The 18,270-nt window shown below is 58.7% G+C and overlaps 2 non-coding genes and 4 pseudogenes across 2 annotated transcripts; all 6 read right to left on the minus strand.

The window, feature by feature from the left end:
* Nucleotides 1-1,093: 1,093 nt before the first annotated feature.
* Nucleotides 1,094-1,212, minus strand: LOC134630008 (5S ribosomal RNA; annotated as a pseudogene).
* Nucleotides 1,213-6,093: 4,881 nt separating this feature from the next.
* On the minus strand, nucleotides 6,094-6,212 carry LOC134629939 (5S ribosomal RNA; annotated as a pseudogene).
* A 2,909-nt stretch (nucleotides 6,213-9,121) lies between these two features.
* On the minus strand, nucleotides 9,122-9,240 carry LOC134629894 (5S ribosomal RNA; annotated as a pseudogene).
* Nucleotides 9,241-12,539: 3,299 nt separating this feature from the next.
* LOC134630159 (5S ribosomal RNA) lies at nucleotides 12,540-12,658 on the minus strand. Its single transcript, XR_010094223.1, has one exon. It is a non-coding gene; the product is annotated as a 5S ribosomal RNA (ribosomal RNA).
* A 3,066-nt stretch (nucleotides 12,659-15,724) lies between these two features.
* LOC134630170 (5S ribosomal RNA) lies at nucleotides 15,725-15,843 on the minus strand. Its single transcript, XR_010094234.1, has one exon. It is a non-coding gene; the product is annotated as a 5S ribosomal RNA (ribosomal RNA).
* Nucleotides 15,844-17,892: 2,049 nt separating this feature from the next.
* On the minus strand, nucleotides 17,893-18,011 carry LOC134630009 (5S ribosomal RNA; annotated as a pseudogene).
* Between the last annotated feature and the right edge of the window lie 259 nt (nucleotides 18,012-18,270).

The following is an 18,270-nucleotide window of genomic DNA, read 5'->3' on the forward strand; positions in this document are numbered from 1 at the left end:
TGGTGTAGACGGCCTCAGACAGAGCCACAGGCCTTGGTGTGGTGTAGGTGGCCTAAGCTGGCTGCACAGGTCCACATCCGGAAGCACAGGCCCTGTTGTGTTGTAGATTGCCTCAGCCAGAGCCACAGACCTTGGTGTGGTGTTCATGGCCTAAGCCAGAGCTACAGGCCCACAGCAAGCAGCACAGGACCTGGTGTGGTGTCCATAGCTCAGCCAGCAGCACAGCTCCTGTTGTGGTGTAGTTGGCCTCAGCCAGCAGCACAGGTCCTGGTGTGGTGTCCATCGCCTCAGCCAGAAACACTGGCCCTGGTGTGATGTAGATGGCCTCAGCCAGAGCCACAGGACCTGGTGTGGTGTTCATGACCTCAGCCAGCATCAAAGGCCCGGGGGTGGTGTAAATGGCCTCAGCCAGAGCCACAGGCACTGGTGTGGTGTCCCTAGCCTCAGCCAGCAGCACAGGCCTTGGTGTGGTGTCCCTGGACTCAGCCAGTAGCACAAGCCCTGGTGTGGTGTAGGTGGCCTAAGCTGGCTGCACATGTCCACAGCCAGCAGCACAAGCCCTGGTGTGGTGTACATGGCCTCAGCTAGAGGCACAGGCCCTGGTGTGGTGTAGATGATCTCAGCCAGAGACAAAGGCCCTTGTGTGGTGTAGTTGGCCTCAGCCAGCAGCACAGGCCCTGGGGTGATAAACATGGCCTCATCCAGTAGTACAGCCCTTGGTGTGTTGTAGACGGCCTCATCCAGAGCCACAGGCCGTGTGTGGTGTAAATGGCCTCAGCCAGAGCCACAGGCCATGGGGTGGTGTCCAAAGCCTCAGCCAGCAGCACAGGTCCTGGTGTGGTGTCCATGGTCTCAGCCAGAAGCACAGGCCCTGGTGTAATGTAGACGGCGTCAGCGCAGGCCACAGGCCCTGGTGTAATTTAGATGACCTATGTTAGCAGAATAGGCCTCGGTGTGGTGCGGATGGCCTCACCCGGCAGCACAAGACATTGCTGAAAACAGCCAAAAGGAATGTCGTTAATGTGGCCTCATTAATGGACACCAACACCCTCCTTCTCTGGATCAAAATCAGCTCAGTGACATGAAAAGCAAATTCTTACAGCACCTGGTATTCCCAGGCAGTCTCCCATCCAAGTACTAACCAAGCCCAACCTTGCATAGCTTCCGAGATCAGACGAGATCAGGCTTTGGCAAGGCGGTATGGCCGTAAGCTGCTGGCGTCAGCACAAAGCGTCAATTTATGGTATCAAGTAGTGAGGTGGCCAATACTCGCAGTTACGAACACAAGCCTCCAATTTAACTACAGTGTTAATGGTAACTGCATGCTTGCCTAATACCCTAACCAAAGGACTCATTTTAGCCTTTGATCAGCAACACAGGCCCTGGTGTGGTGTAAATGGCCTCAGCCAGAGCCACAGGACCTGGTGTGGTGTAGTTGGCCTCAGCCAGCATCAAAGGCCCGGGGGTGGTGTACATGGCCTCAGCCAGAGCCACAGGCACTGGTGTGGTGTCCATAGCCTCAGCCAACAGCACAGGCCCTGTTGTGGTGTCCATGGCCTCAGCCAGAAGCACTGGCCCTGGTGTGGTGTAGATGGCCTCAGACAGAGCCACATGCCCTGGTGGGGTGTAGTTGGCCTCAGCCAGCAGCACAGGTCCTGGTGTGGTGTCCATGGCCTCAGCCAGCAGCACAGGCCCTGGTGTGGTGTCCATGGCCTCAGCCAGAAGCACTGGCCCTGGTGTGGTGTAGATGGCCTCAGACAGAGCCACAGGCCCTTGTTTGGTGTAGTTGGCCTCAGCCAGCACCACAGGCCCTGGTGTGGTGTCCATAGCCTCAGCCAGCCGCACAGGCCCTGGTGTGATGAACATTGCCTCATCCAGCAGCACAGTCCTTGGTGTGTTGTAGACGACCTCATCCAGAGCCACAGGCCCTGGTGTGGTGTACATGGCCTCAGACAAAGCCACAGGCCCTGAAGAGGTGTCCATGGCCTCAGCCAGTAGCACAGGTCCTGGTGTGGTGTAGACGGCCTCAGACAGAGCCACAGGCCTTGGTGTGGTGTAGGTGGCCTAAGCTGGCTGCACAGGTCCACATCCGGAAGCACAGGCCCTGTTGTGTTGTAGATTGCCTCAGCCAGAGCCACAGACCTTGGTGTGGTGTTCATGGCCTAAGCCAGAGCTACAGGCCCACAGCAAGCAGCACAGGCCCTGGTGTGGTGTCCATAGCTCAGCCAGCAGCACAGCTCCTGTTGTGGTGTAGTTGGCCTCAGCCAGCAGCACAGGTCCTGGTGTGGTGTCCATCGCCTCAGCCAGAAACACTGGCCCTGGTGTGATGTAGATGGCCTCAGCCAGAGCCACAGGACCTGGTGTGGTGTTCATGACCTCAGCCAGCATCAAAGGCCCGGGGGTGGTGTAAATGGCCTCAGCCAGAGCCACAGGCACTGGTGTGGTGTCCCTAGCCTCAGCCAGCAGCACAGGCCTTGGTGTGGTGTCCCTGGCCTCAGCCAGTAGCACAAGCCCTGGTGTGGTGTAGGTGGCCTAAGCTGGCTGCACATGTCCACAGCCAGCAGCACAAGCCCTGGTGTGGTGTACATGGCCTCAGCTAGAGGCACAGGCCCTGGTGTGGTGTAGATGATCTCAGCCAGAGACAAAGGCCCTTGTGTGGTGTAGTTGGCCTCAGCCAGCAGCACAGGCCCTGGGGTGATAAACATGGCCTCATCCAGTAGTACAGCCCTTGGTGTGTTGTAGACGGCCTCATCCAGAGCCACAGGCCGTGTGTGGTATACATGGCCTCAGCCAGATCCAAAGGCTCTGGGGTGGTGTCCATAGCCTCAGCCAGCAGCACAGGTCCTGGTGTGGTGTCCATGGCCTCAGCCAGTAGCACAGGCCCTGGTGTGGTGTAGGTGGCCTAAGCTGGCTGCACAGGTCCACAGCCAGCAGCACAGGCCCTGGTGTGGTGTACATGGCCTCAGCTAGAGGCACAGGCCCTTGGTGTGTTGTAGATGGCCTCATCAGGAGCCACAGGCCCTGTTGTGGTGTAGGTTGCCTCAGTCAGCAGCACAGGCCCTGTGTGGTGTGCATGGCCTCAGCCAGTAGCACAGGCCCTGGTGTGATGTAGACTGCTTCAGCCAGAGCCACAGGCCATGGTGTGGTGTAGGTGGCCTAAGCTGGCTGCACAGGTCCACAGCCAGCAGTACAGGCCCTGGTGTGGTGTCCATGGCCTCAGCCAGATGCACTGGCCGTGGTGTGGTGTAGCTGGCCTCAGCCAGAGCCACAGGCCCTGGTGTGGTGTTCATGGCCTCAGCCAGAGCCAAATGCCCTGGTGTGGTGTCCATAGCTTCAGCCAGCAGCACAGGTCTTGGTGTGGTGTCCATGGCCTCAGCCAGTAGCACAGGCCCTGGTGTGATGTAGACGGCCTCAGCCAGAGCCACAGGCCCTGGTGTGGTGTAGGTGGCCTAAGCTGGCTGCACAGGTCCACAGCCAGAAGCACAGGCCCTGGCGTGGTGTAGGTGGCCTAACCTGGCTGCACAGGTCCACAACCAGAAGCACAGGACCTGGTGTGATGTAGACGGCTTCAGCCAGAGCCACAGGCCCTGGTGTGGTGTAGGTGGCCTAACCTGGCTGCACAGGTCCACAGCCAGAAGCACAGGCCCTGGTGTGGTGTAGGTGGCCTAAGCTGGCTGCACAGGTCCACAGCCAGAAGCACAGGCCCTGGTGTGGTGTCCATGGCCTCAGCCAGAAGCACTGGCCCTGGTGTGGTGTAGATGGCCTCAGACAGAGCCACAGGCCCTTGTTTGGTGTAGTTGGCCTCAGCCAGCACCACAGGCCCTGGTGTGGTGTCCATAGCCTCAGCCAGCCGCACAGGCCCTGGTGTGATGAACATTGCCTCATCCAGCAGCACAGTCCTTGGTGTGTTGTAGACGAACTCATCCAGAGCCACAGGCCCTGGTGTGCTGTACATGGCCTCAGACAAAGCCACAGGCCCTGAAGAGGTGTCCATGGCCTCAGACAAAGCCACAGGCCCTGAAGAGGTGTCCATGGCCTCAGCCAGTAGCACAGGTCCTGGTGTGGTGTAGACGGCCTCAGACAGAGCCACAGGCCTTGGTGTGGTGTAGGTGTCCTAAGCTGGCTGCACAGGTCCACATCCGGAAGCACTGGCCATGTTGTGTTGTAGATTGCCTCAGCCAGAGCCACAGACCTTGGTGTGGTGTTCATGGCCTAAGCCAGAGCTACAGGCCCACAGCAAGCAGCACAGGCCCTGGTGTGGTGTCCATAGCTCAGCCAGCAGCACAGCTCCTGGTGTGGTGTAGTTGGCCTCAGCCAGCAGCACAGGTCCTGGTGTGGTGTCCATCGCCTCAGCCAGAAACACTGGCCCTGGTGTGATGTAGATGGCCTCAGCCAGAGCCACAGGACCTGGTGTGGTGTTCATGACCTCAGCCAGCATCAAAGGCCCGGGGGTGGTGTACATGGCCTCAGCCAGAGCCACAGGCACTGGTGTGGTGTCCATAGCCTCAGCCAGTAGCACAGGCCCTGGTGTGGTGTAGGTGGCCTAAGCTGGCCGCACAGGTCCACAGCCAGCAGCACAAGCCCTGGTGTGGTGTACATGGCCTCAGCTAGAGGCACAGGCCCTGGTGTGGTGTAGATGATCTCAGCCAGAGACACAGGCCCTTGTGTGGTGTAGTTGGCCTCAGCCAGCAGCACAGGCCCTGGGGTGATAAACATGGCCTCATCCAGTAGTACAGCCCTTGGTGTGTTGTAGACGGCCTCATCCAGAGCCACAGGCCGTGTGTGGTGTACATGGCCTCAGCCAGATCCAAAGGCTCTGGGGTGGTGTCCATAGCCTCAGCCAGCAGCACAGGTCCTGGTGTGGTGTCCATGGCCTCAGCCAGTAGCACAGGCCCTGGTGTGGTGTAGGTGGCCTAAGCTGGCTGCACAGGTCCACAGCCAGCAGCACAGGCCCTGGTGTGGTGTACATGGCCTCAGCTAGAGGCACAGGCCCTGGTGTGGTGTAGATGGTCTCAGCCAGAGACACAGGCCCTTGGTGTGTTGTAGATGGCCTCATCAGGAGCCACAGGCCCTGTTGTGGTGTAGGTTGCCTCAGTCAGCACCACAGGCCCTTTGTGGTGTGCATGGTCTCAGCCAGTAGCACAGGCCCTGGTGTGATGTAGACTGCTTCAGCCAGAGCCACAGGCCATGGTGTGGTGTAGGTGGCCTAAGCTGGCTGCACAGGTCCACAGCCAGCACTACAGGCCCTGGTGTGGTGTCCATAGCCTCAGCCAGATGCACTGGCCGTGGTGTGGTGTAGCTGGCCTCAGCCAGAGCCACAGGCCCTGGTGTGGTGTTCATGGCCTCAGCCAGAGCCAAATGCCCTGGTGTGGTGTCCATAGCTTCAGCCAGCAGCACAGGTCTTGGTGTGGTGTCCATGGCCTCAGCCAGTAGCACAGGCCCTGGTGTGATGTAGACGGCCTCAGCCAGAGCCACAGGCCCTGGTGTGGTGTAGGTGGCCTAAGCTGGCTGCACAGGTCCACAGCCAGAAGCACAGGCCCTGGCGTGGTGTAGGTGGCCTAAGCTGGCTGCACAGGTCCACAACCAGAAGCACAGGACCTGGTGTGATGTAGACGGCTTCAGCCAGAGCTACAGGCCCTGGTGTGGTGTAGGTGGCCTAACCTGGCTGCAGAGGTCCACAGCCAGAAGCACAGGCCCTGGTGTGGTGAAGGTGGCCTAAGCTGGCTGCACAGGTCCACAGCCAGAAGCACAGGCCCTGTGTGGTGTAAATGGCCTCAGCCAGAGCCACAGGCCCTGGGGTGGTGTCCAAAGCCTCAGCCAGCAGCACAGGTCCTGGTGTGGTGTCCATGGTCTCAGCCAGAAGCACAGGCCCTGGTGTAATGTAGACGGCGTCAGCGCAGGCCACAGGCCCTGGTGTAATTTAGATGACCTATGTTAGCAGAATAGGCCTCGGTGTGGTGCGGATGGCCTCACCCGGCAGCACAAGACATTGCTGAAAACAGCCAAAAGGAATGTCGTTAATGTGGCCTCATTAATGGACACCAACACCCTCCTTCTCTGGATCAAAATCAGCTCAGTGACATGAAAAGCAAATTCTTACAGCACCTGGTATTCCCAGGCAGTCTCCCATCCAAGTACTAACCAAGCCCAACCTTGCATAGCTTCCGAGATCAGACGAGATCAGGCTTTAGCAAGGCGGTATGGCCGTAAGCTGCTGGCGTCAGCACAAAGCGTCAATTTATGGTATCAAGTAGTGAGGTGGCCAATACTCGCAGTTACGAACACAAGCCTCCAATTTAACTACAGTGTTAATGGTAACTGCATGCTTGCCTAATACCCTAACCAAAGGACTCATTTTAGCCTTTGATCAGCAACACAGGCCCTGGTGTGGTGTAAATGGCCTCAGCCAGAGCCACAGGACCTGGTGTGGTGTAGTTGGCCTCAGCCAGCATCAAAGGCCCGGGGGTGGTGTACATGGCCTCAGCCAGAGCCACAGGCACTGGTGTGGTGTCCATAGCCTCAGCCAACAGCACAGGCCCTGTTGTGGTGTCCATGGCCTCAGCCAGAAGCACTGGCCCTGGTGTGGTGTAGATGGCCTCAGACAGAGCCACATGCCCTGGTGGGGTGTAGTTGGCCTCAGCCAGCAGCACAGGTCCTGGTGTGGTGTCCATGGCCTCAGCCAGCAGCACAGGCCCTGGTGTGGTGTCCATGGCCTCAGCCAGAAGCACTGGCCCTGGTGTGGTGTAGATGGCCTCAGACAGAGCCACAGGCCCTTGTTTGGTGTAGTTGGCCTCGGCCAGCACCACAGGCCCTGGTGTGGTGTCCATAGCCTCAGCCAGCCGCACAGGCCCTGGTGTGATGAACATTGCCTCATCCAGCAGCACAGTCCTTGGTGTGTTGTAGACGAACTCATCCAGAGCCACAGGCCCTGGTGTGGTGTACATGGCCTCAGACAAAGCCACAGGCCCTGAAGAGGTGTCCATGGCCTCAGACAAAGCCACAGGCCCTGAAGAGGTGTCCATGGCCTCAGCCAGTAGCACAGGTCCTGGTGTGGTGTAGACGGCCTCAGACAGAGCCACAGTCCTTGGTGTGGTGTAGGTGTCCTAAGCTGGTTGCACAGGTCCACATCCGGAAGCACAGGCCCTGTTGTGTTGTAGATTGCCTCAGCCAGAGCCACAGACCTTGGTGTGGTGTTCATGGCCTAAGCCAGAGCTACAGGCCCACAGCAAGCAGCACAGGCCCTGGTGTGGTGTCCATACCTCAGCCAGCAGCACAGCTCCTGTTGTGGTGTAGTTGGCCTCAGCCAGCAGCACAGGTCCTGGTGTGGTGTCCATCGCCTCAGCCAGAAACACTGGCCCTGGTGTGATGTAGATGGCCTCAGCCAGAGCCACAGGACCTGGTGTGGTGTTCATGACCTCAGCCAGCATCAAAGGCCCGGGGGTGGTGTACATGGCCTCAGCCAGAGCCACAGGCACTGGTGTGGTGTCCATAGCCTCAGCCAGCAGCACAGGCCTTGGTGTGGTGTCAATGGCCTCAGCCAGTAGCACAGGCCCTGGTGTGGTGTAGGTGGCCTAAGCTGGCTGCACAGGTCCACAGCCAGCAGCACAGGCCCTGGTGTGGTGTACATGGCCTCAGCTAGAGGCACAGGCCCTGGTGTGGTGTAGATGATCTCAGCCAGAGACACAGGCCCTTGTGTGGTGTAGTTGGCCTCAGCCAGCAGCACAGGCCCTGGGGTGATAAACATGGCCTCATCCAGTAGTACAGCCCTTGGTGTGTTGTAGACGGCCTCATCCAGAGCCACAGGCCGTGTGTGGTGTACATGGCCTCAGCCAGATCCAAAGGCTCTGGGGTGGTGTCCATAGCCTCAGCCAGCAGCACAGGTCCTGGTGTGGTGTCCATGGCCTCAGCCAGTAGCACAGGCCCTGGTGTGGTGTAGGTGGCCTAAGCTGGCTGCACAGGTCCACAGCCAGCAGCACAGGCCCTGGTGTGGTGTACATGGCCTCAGCTAGAGGCACAGGCCCTGGTGTGGTGTAGATGGTCTCAGCCAGAGACACAGGCCCTTGGTGTGTTGTAGATGGCCTCATCAGGAGCCACAGGCCCTGTTGTGGTGTAGGTTGCCTCAGTCAGCACCACAGGCCCTGTGTGGTGTGCATGGCCTCAGCCAGTAGCACAGGCCCTGGTGTGATGTAGACTGCTTCAGCCAGAGCCACAGGCCATGGTGTGGTGTAGGTGGCCTAAGCTGGCTGCACAGGTCCACAGCCAGCAGTACAGGCCCTGGTGTGGTGTCCATGGCCTCAGCCAGATGCACTGGCCGTGGTGTGGTGTAGCTGGCCTCAGCCAGAGCCACAGGCCCTGGTGTGGTGTTCATGGCCTCAGCCAGAGCCAAATGCCCTGGTGTGGTGTCCATAGCTTCAGCCAGCAGCACAGGTCTTGGTGTGGTGTCCATGGCCCCAGCCAGTAGCACAGGCCCTGGTGTGATGTAGACGGCCTCAGCCAGAGCCACAGGCCCTGGTGTGGTGTAGGTGGCCTAAGCTGGCTGCACAGGTCCACAGCCAGAAGCACAGGCCCTGGCGTGGTGTAGGTGGCCTAACCTGGCTGCACAGGTCCACAACCAGAAGCACAGGACCTGGTGTGATGTAGACGGCTTCAGCCAGAGCCACAGGCCCTGGTGTGGTGTAGGTGGCCTAACCTGGCTGCACAGGTCCACAGCCAGAAGCACAGGCCCTGGTGTGGTGAAGGTGGCCTAAGCTGGCTGCACAGGTCCACAGCCAGAAGCACAGGCCCTGTGTGGTGTAAATGGCCTCAGCCAGAGCCACAGGCCATGGGGTGGTGTCCAAAGCCTCAGCCAGCAGCACAGGTCCTGGTGTGGTGTCCATGGTCTCAGCCAGAAGCACAGGCCCTGGTGTAATGTAGACGGCGTCAGCGCAGGCCACAGGCCCTGGTGTAATTTAGATGACCTATGTTAGCAGAATAGGCCTCGGTGTGGTGCGGATGGCCTCACCCGGCAGCACAAGACATTGCTGAAAACAGCCAAAAGGAATGTCGTTAATGTGGCCTCATTAATGGACACCAACACCCTCCTTCTCTGGATCAAAACCAGCTCAGTGACATGAAAAGCAAATTCTTACAGCACCTGGTATTCCCAGGCAGTCTCCCATCCAAGTACTAACCAAGCCCAACCTTGCATAGCTTCCGAGATCAGACGAGATCGGGCTTTGGCAAGGCGGTATGGCCGTAAGCTGCTGGCGTAAGCACAAAGCGTCAATTTATGATATCAAGTAGTGAGGTGGCCAATACTCGCAGTTACGAACACAAGCCTCCAATTTAACTACAGTGTTAATGGTAACTGCATGCTTGCCTAATACCCTAACCAAAGGACTCATTTTAGCCTTTGATCAGCAACACAGGCCCTGGTGTGGTGTAAATGGCCTCAGCCAGAGCCACAGGACCTGGTGTGGTGTAGTTGGCCTCAGCCAGCATCAAAGGCCCGGGGGTGGTGTACATGGCCTCAGCCAGAGCCACAGGCACTGGTGTGGTGTCCATAGCCTCAGCCAACAGCACAGGCCCTGTTGTGGTGTCCATGGCCTCAGCCAGAAGCACTGGCCCTGGTGTGGTGTAGATGGCCTCAGACAGAGCCACATGCCCGGGTGGGGTGTAGTTGGCCTCAGCCAGCAGCACAGGTCCTGGTGTGGTGTCCATGGCCTCAGCCAGCAGCACAGGCCCTGGTGTGGTGTCCATGGCCTCAGCCAGAAGCACTGGCCCTGGTGTGGTGTAGATGGCCTCAGACAGAGCCACAGGCCCTTGTTTGGTGTAGTTGGCCTCAGCCAGCACCACAGGCCCTGGTGTGGTGTCCATAGCCTCAGCCAGCCGCACAGGCCCTGGTGTGATGAACATTGCCTCATCCAGCAGCACAGTCCTTGGTGTGTTGTAGACGACCTCATCCAGAGCCACAGGCCCTGGTGTGGTGTACATGGCCTCAGACAAAGCCACAGGCCCTGAAGAGGTGTCCATGGCCTCAGCCAGTAGCACAGGTCCTGGTGTGGTGTAGACGGCCTCAGACAGAGCCACAGGCCTTGGTGTGGTGTAGGTGGCCTAAGCTGGCTGCACAGGTCCACATCCGGAAGCACAGGCCCTGTTGTGTTGTAGATTGCCTCAGCCAGAGCCACAGACCTTGGTGTGGTGTAGATGGCCTCAGACAGAGCCACAGGCCCTTGTTTGGTGTAGTTGGCCTCGGCCAGCACCACAGGCCCTGGTGTGGTGTCCATAGTCTCAGCCAGCCGCACAGGCCCTGGTGTGATGAACATTGCCTCATCCAGCAGCACAGTCCTTGGTGTGTTGTAGACGAACTCATCCAGAGCCACAGGCCCTGGTGTGGTGTACATGGCCTCAGACAAAGCCACAGGCCCTGAAGAGGTGTCCATGGCCTCAGACAAAGCCACAGGCCCTGAAGAGGTGTCCATGGCCTCAGCCAGTAGCACAGGTCCTGGTGTGGTGTAGACGGCCTCAGACAGAGCCACAGTCCTTGGTGTGGTGTAGATGTCCTAAGCTAGCTGCACAGGTCCACATCCGGAAGAACTGGCCCTGTTGTGTTGTAGATTGCCTCAGCCAGAGCCACAGACCTTGGTGTGGTGTTCATGGCCTAAGCCAGAGCTACAGGCCCACAGCAAGCAGCACAGGCCCTGGTGTGGTGTTCATAGCTCAGCCAGCAGCACAGCTCCTGTTGTGGTGTAGTTGGCCTCAGCCAGCAGCACAGGTCCTGGTGTGGTGTCCATGGCCTCAGCCAGCAGCACAGGTCCTGGTGTGGTGTCCATCGCCTCAGCCAGAAACACTGGCCCTGGTGTGATGTAGATGGCCTCAGCCAGAGCCACAGGACCTGGTGTGGTGTTCATGACCTCAGCCAGCATCAAAGGCCCGGGGGTGGTGTACATGGCCTCAGCCAGAGCCACAGGCACTGGTGTGGTGTCCATAGCCTCAGCCAGCAGCACAGGCCTTGGTGTGGTGTCAATGGCCTCAGCCAGTAGCACAGGCCCTGGTGTGGTGTAGGTGGCCTAAGCTGGCTGCACAGGTCCACAGCCAGCAGCACAAGCCCTGGTGTGGTGTACATGGCCTCAGCTAGAGGCACAGGCCCTGGTGTGGTGTAGATGATCTCAGCCAGAGACACAGGCCCTTGTGTGGTGTAGTTGGCCTCAGCCAGCAGCACAGGCCCTGGGGTGATAAACATGGCCTCATCCAGTAGTACAGCCCTTGGTGTGTTGTAGACGGCCTCATCCAGAGCCACAGGCCGTGTGTGGTGTACATGGCCTCAGCCAGATCCAAAGGCTCTGGGGTGGTGTCCATAGCCTCAGCCAGCAGCACAGGTCCTGGTGTGGTGTCCATGGCCTCAGCCAGTAGCACAGGCCCTGGTGTGGTGTAGGTGGCCTAAGCTGGCTGCACAGGTCCACAGCCAGCAGCACAGGCCCTGTTGCGGTGTACATGGCCTCAGCTAGAGGCACAGGCCCTGGTGTGGTGTAGATGGTCTCAGCTAGAGGCACAGGCCCTTGGTGTGTTGTAGATGGCCTCATCAGGAGCCACAGGCCCTGTTGTGGTGTAGGTTGCCTCAGTCAGCACCACAGGCCCTGTGTGGTGTGCATGGCCTCAGCCAGTAGCACAGGACCTGGTGTGATGTAGACTGCTTCAGCCAGAGCCACAGGCCATGGTGTGGTGTAGGTGGCCTAAGCTGGCTGCACAGGTCCACAGCCAGCAGTACAGGCCCTGGTGTGGTGTCCATGGCCTCAGCCAGATGCACTGGCCGTGGTGTGGTGTAGCTGGCCTCAGCCAGAGCCACAGGCCCTGGTGTGGTGTTCATGGCCTCAGCCAGAGCCAAATGCCCTGGTGTGGTGTCCATAGCTTCAGCCAGCAGCACAGGTCTTGGTGTGGTGTCCATGGCCTCAGCCAGTAGCACAGGCCCTGGTGTGATGTAGACGGCCTCAGCCAGAGCCACAGGCCCTGGTGTGGTGTAGGTGGCCTAAGCTGGCTGCACAGGTCCACAACCAGAAGCACAGGCCCTGGCGTGGTGTAGGTGGCCTAACCTGGCTGCACAGGTCCACAACCAGAAGCACAGGACCTGGTGTGATGTAGACGGCCTCAGCCAGAGCCACAGGCCCTGGTGTGGTGTAGGTGGCCTAACCTGGCTGCACAGGTCCACAGCCAGAAGCACAGGCCCTGTGTGGTGTAAATGGCCTCAGCCAGAGCCACAGGCCCTGGGGTGGTGTCCAAAGCCTCAGCCAGCAGCACAGGTCCTGGTGTGGTGTCCATGGTCTCAGCCAGAAGCACAGGCCCTGGTGTAATGTAGACGGCGTCAGCGCAGGCCACAGGCCCTGGTGTAATTTAGATGACCTATGTTAGCAGAATAGGCCTCGGTGTGGTGCGGATGGTCTCACCCGGCAGCACAAGACATTGCTGAAAACAGCCAAAAGGAATGTCGTTAATGTGGCCTCATTAATGGACACCAACACCCTCCTTCTCTGGATCAAAACCAGCTCAGTGACATGAAAAGCAAATGCTTACAGCACCTGGTATTCCCAGGCAGTCTCCCATCCAAGTACTAACCAAGCCCAACCTTGCATAGCTTCCGAGATCAGACGAGATCGGGCTTTGGCAAGGCGGTATGGCCGTAAGCTGCGGGCGTCAGCACAAAGCGTCAATTTATGGTATCAAGTAGTGAGGTGGCCAATACTCGCAGTTACGAACACAAGCCTCCAATTTAACTACAGTGTTAATGGTAACTGCATGCTTGCCTAATACCCTAACCAAAGGACTCATTTTAGCCTTTGATCAGCAACACAGGCCCTGGTGTGGTGTAAATGGCCTCAGCCAGAGCCACAGGACCTGGTGTGGTGTAGTTGGCCTCAGCCAGCATCAAAGGCCCGGGGGTGGTGTACATGGCCTCAGCCAGAGCCACAGGCACTGGTGTGGTGTCCATAGCCTCAGCCAACAGCACAGGCCCTGTTGTGGTGTCCATGGCCTCAGCCAGAAGCACTGGCCCCGGTGTGGTGTAGATGGCCTCAGACAGAGCCACATGCCCTGGTGGGGTGTAGTTGGCCTCAGCCAGCAGCACAGGTCCTGGTGTGGTGTAGTTGGCCTCAGCCAGCATCAAAGGCCCGGGGGTGGTGTACATGGCCTCAGCCAGAGCCACAGGCACTGGTGTGGTGTCCATAGCCTCAGCCAGAAGCACTGGCCCTGGTGTGGTGTAGATGGCCTAAGCTGGCTGCACAGGTCCACAGCCAGCAGCACAGGCCCTGGTGTGGTGTACATGGCCTCAGCTAGAGGCACAGGCCCTGGTGTGGTGTAGATGGTCTCAGCCAGAGACACAGGCCCTTGGTGTGTTGTAGATGGCCTCATCAGGAGCCACAGGCCCTGTTGTGGTGTAGGTTGCCTCAGTCAGCAGCACAGGCCCTGTGTGGTGTCCATAGCCTCAGCCAGCCGCACAGGCCCTGGTGTGATGAACACTGCCTCATCCAGCAGCACAGTCCTTGGTGTGTTGTAGACGACCTCATCCAGAGCCACAGGCCCTGGTGTGGTGTACATGGCCTCAGACAAAGCCACAGGCCCTGAAGAGGTGTCCATGGCCTCAGCCAGTAGCACAGGTCCTGGTGTGGTGTAGACGGCCTCAGACAGAGCCACAGGCCTTGAAGAGGTGTCCATGGCCTCAGCCAGTAGCACAGGTCCTGGTGTGGTGTAGACGGCCTCAGACAGAGCCACAGGCCTTGGTGTGGTGTAGGTGGCCTAAGCTGGCTGCACAGGTCCACATCCGGAAGCTCAGGCCCTGTTGTGTTGTAGATTGCCTCAGCCAGAGCCACAGACCTTGGTGTGGTGTTCATGGCCTAAGCCAGAGCTACAGGCCCACAGCAAGCAGCACAGGCCCTGGTGTGGTGTCCATAGCTCAGCCAGCAGCACAGCTCCTGTTGTGGTGTAGTTGGCCTCAGCCAGCAGCACAGGTCCTGGTGTGGTGTCCATCGCCTCAGCCAGAAACACTGGCCCTGGTGTGATGTAGATGGCCTCAGCCAGAGCCACAGGACCTGGTGTGGTGTTCATGACCTCAGCCAGCATCAAAGGCCCGGGGGTGGTGTACATGGCCTAAGCCAGAGCCACAGGCACTGGTGTGGTGTCCATAGCCTCAGCCAGCAGCACAGGCCTTGGTGTGGTGTCCATGGCCTCAGCCAGTAGCACAGGCCCTGGTGTGGTGTAGGTGGCCTAAGCTGGCTGCACAGGTCCACAGCCAGCAGCACAAGCCCTGGTGTGGTGTACATGGCCTCAGCTAGAGGCACAGGCCCTGGTGTGGTGTAGATGATCTCAGCCAGAGACACAGGCCCTTGTGTGGTGTAGTTGGCCTCAGCCAGCAGCACAGGCCCTGGGGTGATAAACATGGCCTCATCCAGTAGTACAGCCCTTGGTGTGTTGTAGACGGCCTCATCCAGAGCCACAGGCCGTGTGTGGTGTACATGGCCTCAGCCAGATCCAAAGGCTCTGGGGTGGTGTCCATAGCCTCAGCCAGCAGCACAGGTCCTGGTGTGGTGTCCATGGCCTCAGCCAGTAGCACAGGCCCTGGTGTGGTGTAGGTGGCCTAAGCTGGCTGCACAGGTCCACAGCCAGCAGCACAGGCCCTGGTGTGGTGTACATGGCCTCAGCTAGAGGCACAGGCCCTGGTGTGGTGTAGATGGTCTCAGCCAGAGACACAGGCCCTTGGTGTGTTGTAGATGGCCTCATCAGGAGCCACAGGCCCTGTTGTGGTGTAGGTTGCCTCAGTCAGCAGCACAGGCCCTGTGTGGTGTCCATGGCCTCAGCCAGTAGCACAGGCCCTGGTGTGATGTAGACTGCTTCAGCCAGAGCCACAGGCCATGGTGTGGTGTAGGTGGCCTAAGCTGGCTGCACAGGTCCACAGCCAGCAGCACAGGCCCTGGTGTGGTGTCCATGGCCTCAGCCAGATGCACTGGCCGTGGTGTGGTGTAGCTGGCCTCAGCCAGAGCCACAGGCCCTGGTGTGGTGTTCATGGCCTCAGCCAGAGCCAAATGCCCTGGTGTGGTGTCCATAGCTTCAGCCAGCAGCACAGGTCTTGGTGTGGTGTCCATGGCCTCAGCCAGTAGCACAGGCCCTGGTGTGATGTAGATGGCCTCAGCCAGAGCCACAGGCCCTGGTGTGGTGTAGGTGGCCTAAGCTGGCTGCACAGGTCCACAGCCAGAAGCACAGGCCCTGGCGTGGTGTAGGTGGCCTAACCTGGCTGCACAGGTCCACAACCAGAAGCACAGGACCTGGTGTGATGTAGACGGCTTCTGCCAGAGCCACAGGCCCTGGTGTGGTGTAGGTGGCCTAAGCTGGCTGCACAGGTCCACAGCCAGAAGCCACAGGCCCTGTGTGGTGTAAATGGCCTCAGCCAGAGCCACAGGCCCTGGGGTGGTGTCCAAAGCCTCAGCCAGCAGCACAGGTCCTGGTGTGGTGTCCATGGTCTCAGCCAGAAGCACAGGCCCTGGTGTAATGTAGACGGCGTCAGCGCAGGCCACAGGCCCTGGTGTAATTTAGATGACCTATGTTAGCAGAATAGGTCTCGGTGTGGTGCGGATGGCCTCACCCGGCAGCACAAGACATTGCTGAAAACAGCCAAAAGGAATGTCGTTAATGTGGCCTCATTAATTGACACCAACACCCTCCTTCTCTGGATCAAAACCAGCTAAGTGACATGAAAAGCAAATGCTTACAGCACCTGGTATTCCCAGGCAGTCTCCCATCCAAGTACTAACCAAGCCCAACCTTGCATAGCTTCCGAGATCAGACGAGATCGGGCTTTGGCAAGGCGGTATGGCCGTAAGCTGCTGGCGTCAGCACAAAGCGTCAATTTATGGTATCAAGTAGTGAGGTGGCCAATACTCGCAGTTACGAACACAAGCCTCCAATTTAACTACAGTGTTAATGGTAACTGCATGCTTGCCTAATACCCTAACCAAAGGACTCATTTTAGCCTTTGATCAGCAACACAGGCCCTGGTGTGGTGTAAATGGCCTCAGCCAGAGCCACAGGACCTGGTGTGGTGTAGTTGGCCTCAGCCAGCATCAAAGGCCCGGGGGTGGTGTACATGGCCTCAGCCAGAGCCACAGGCACTGGTGTGGTGTCCATAGCCTCAGCCAACAGCACAGGCCCTGTTGTGGTGTCCATGGCCTCAGCCAGAAGCACTGGCCCTGGTGTGGTGTAGATGGCCTCAGACAGAGCCACATGCCCTGGTGGGGTGTAGTTGGCCTCAGCCAGCAGCACAGGTCCTGGTGTGGTGTCCATGGCCTCAGCCAGCAGCACAGGCCCTGGTGTGGTGTCCATGGCCTCAGCCAGAAGCACTGGCCCTGGTGTGGTGTAGCTGGCCTCAGACAGAGCCACAGGCCCTGGTGTGGTGTTCATGGCCTCAGCCAGAGCCAAATGCCCTGGTGTGGTGTCCATAGCTTCAGCCAGCAGCACAGGTCTTCGTGTGGTGTCCATGGCCTCAGCCAGTAGCACAGGCCCTGGTTTGATGTAGACGGCCTCAGCCAGAGCCACAGGCCCTGGTGTGGTGTAGGTGGCCTCAGCCAGCACCACAGGCCCTGGTGTGGTGTCCATAGCCTCAGCCAGCCGCACAGGCCCTGGTGTGATGAACATTGCCTCATCCAGCAGCACAGTCCTTGGTGTGTTGTAGACGACCTCATCCAGAGCCACAGGCCCTGGTGTGGTGTACATGGCCTCAGACAAAGCCACAGGCCCTGAAGAGGTGTCCATGGCCTCAGCCAGTAGCACAGGTCCTGGTGTGGTGTAGACGGCCTCAGACAGAGCCACAGGCCTTGGTGTGGTGTAGGTGGCCTAAGCTGGCTGCACAGGTCCACATCCGGAAGCACAGGCCCTGTTGTGTTGTAGATTGCCTCAGCCAGAGCCACAGACCTTGGTGTGGTGTTCATGGCCTAAGCCAGAGCTACAGGCCCACAGCAAGCAGCACAGGACCTGGTGTGGTGTCCATAGCTCAGCCAGCAGCACAGCTCCTGTTGTGGTGTAGTTGGCCTCAGCCAGCAGCACAGGTCCTGGTGTGGTGTCCATCGCCTCAGCCAGAAACACTGGCCCTGGTGTGATGTAGATGGCCTCAGCCAGAGCCACAGGACCTGGTGTGGTGTTCATGACCTCAGCCAGCATCAAAGGCCCGGGGGTGGTGTAAATGGCCTCAGCCAGAGCCACAGGCACTGGTGTGGTGTCCCTAGCCTCAGCCAGCAGCACAGGCCTTGGTGTGGTGTCCCTGGACTCAGCCAGTAGCACAAGCCCTGGTGTGGTGTAGGTGGCCTAAGCTGGCTGCACATGTCCACAGCCAGCAGCACAAGCCCTGGTGTGGTGTACATGGCCTCAGCTAGAGGCACAGGCCCTGGTGTGGTGTAGATGATCTCAGCCAGAGACAAAGGCCCTTGTGTGGTGTAGTTGGCCTCAGCCAGCAGCACAGGCCCTGGGGTGATAAACATGGCCTCATCCAGTAGTACAGCCCTTGGTGTGTTGTAGACGGCCTCATCCAGAGCCACAGGCCGTGTGTGGTGTAAATGGCCTCAGCCAGAGCCACAGGCCATGGGGTGGTGTCCAAAGCCTCAGCCAGCAGCACAGGTCCTGGTGTGGTGTCCATGGTCTCAGCCAGAAGCACAGGCCCTGGTGTAATGTAGACGGCGTCAGCGCAGGCCACAGGCCCTGGTGTAATTTAGATGACCTATGTTAGCAGAATAGGCCTCGGTGTGGTGCGGATGGCCTCACCCGGCAGCACAAGACATTGCTGAAAACAGCCAAAAGGAATGTCGTTAATGTGGCCTCATTAATGGACACCAACACCCTCCTTCTCTGGATCAAAATCAGCTCAGTGACATGAAAAGCAAATTCTTACAGCACCTGGTATTCCCAGGCAGTCTCCCATCCAAGTACTAACCAAGCCCAACCTTGCATAGCTTCCGAGATCAGACGAGATCAGGCTTTGGCAAGGCGGTATGGCCGTAAGCTGCTGGCGTCAGCACAAAGCGTCAATTTATGGTATCAAGTAGTGAGGTGGCCAATACTCGCAGTTACGAACACAAGCCTCCAATTTAACTACAGTGTTAATGGTAACTGCATGCTTGCCTAATACCCTAACCAAAGGACTCATTTTAGCCTTTGATCAGCAACACAGGCCCTGGTGTGGTGTAAATGGCCTCAGCCAGAGCCACAGGACCTGGTGTGGTGTAGTTGGCCTCAGCCAGCATCAAAGGCCCGGGGGTGGTG

This window comes from Pelmatolapia mariae, linkage group LG6 (genome assembly GCF_036321145.2).
Source record: "Pelmatolapia mariae isolate MD_Pm_ZW linkage group LG6, Pm_UMD_F_2, whole genome shotgun sequence".
Lineage (NCBI taxonomy): Eukaryota > Metazoa > Chordata > Actinopteri > Cichliformes > Cichlidae > Pelmatolapia > Pelmatolapia mariae.